The 1313-nt window shown below is 42.3% G+C and overlaps 1 pseudogene; it reads left to right on the forward strand.

The window, feature by feature from the left end:
* Window positions 1-230: 230 nt before the first annotated feature.
* On the forward strand, window positions 231-1257 carry LOC102503097 (G/T mismatch-specific thymine DNA glycosylase pseudogene; annotated as a pseudogene).
* Window positions 1258-1313: the final 56 nt, after the last annotated feature.

The following is a 1313-nucleotide window of genomic DNA, read 5'->3' on the forward strand; positions in this document are numbered from 1 at the left end:
GACTAGTGCACACGCTCTATAGAAAGAAATCTCTCTTAAAAATAATGTGATGTTCTGGTGGATAACAGAGGCTCAGGGCAGGAGCTTAGGCCAACTGCTATCCAGGTACTGCCAGCGATCGGGTCCAGGTCTCAGGTACCATCGTGTGACTATGCCTGTGCTTCCACACTCCAGAGAGCAGTGGCTCGCCACCTGGCCAGAGGAGTGACTCCAGTGTGTGGCAACAAGTAATGGATGCTGAGTACACCAGTGGCTATTCCCTTTAGCAAACTTGAGTTTTTATACATTTCCATTTGAACAAATGATGTCCAAAGCTCTTAACATGGCAGTTAGGAATGAACATCCAGGGACAGCAGAAGGGCCATCTGAAGCTCCTGCTTGGGAACTTGTACAAGAGGCTCCAAATAGAAGGAAAAGGAAACCTGGAACAACAGAACAAAAACAAAACAAAACAAAACACAAATCAGAGGAACCAAAAAAACCACTGAGTCATAAAAATCTGGTAAATCGGCAAAATCAAAAGAAAAACAAGAAAAAATTACAGACACATTTAAAGTGAAAAGAAAAGTAGAGTGTTTTAATGGTGTTTCAGAAGCTAAACTTTTGACCATACTCTCCCTGACATTTTCACCTTCAACTTGGACATTATGATTATTGGGATAAACCCAGGACTCATGGCTGCTTACAAAGGGCATCATTACCCTGGACCTGGGAACCATTTTTGGAAGTGTCGTCTTTGTCAGCCCTGAGGGAGGTCCAACTGAATCACGTGGATAATCACAAGTTACCAGGGAAGTATGGCAGAGGATTTACCAACATGATAGAAAGGATGCCAGGCAGCAAAGATCTTTCCAATAAAGAATTTCATGAAGGATTTTGTGTATTCTAGTACGGAAATTACAGAAATATCAGCCACAAATAGCGATGTATAATGGAAAATGTATTTATGAAAATTTTAATAAAGAAGTTTTTAGAGTAAAAGTTAAGAACTTGGAATTTGGGCTTAAACCCCATAAGATTCCAGACACGGAAACTCTCTGCTATGTAATGCCATCATCCACTGTGTGATGTGCTCAATATCCTCGAGCCCAGGACCAAGTTCATTACCACATGAAACTGAAGGACTTACAAGGTCAGTTGAAAGGCACTGAATGAAACACAGACCTCCAAGACATGCAGTACACGTTTGACCTGCAGCTTGCCCAAGAGGATGCAAAGAAGATGGCTGTTAAGAAGGAAAAATACGGGGGCCAGTAGTTGGCATAGTGGCTATGTTGCTGGACTCCCATATAGTCGACTGCAGTTCGACTCCC

This window comes from Tupaia chinensis, unplaced genomic scaffold (assembly GCF_000334495.1).
Source record: "Tupaia chinensis unplaced genomic scaffold, TupChi_1.0 Scaffold144904_1, whole genome shotgun sequence".
Classification (NCBI taxonomy): Eukaryota; Metazoa; Chordata; class Mammalia; order Scandentia; family Tupaiidae; genus Tupaia; species Tupaia belangeri.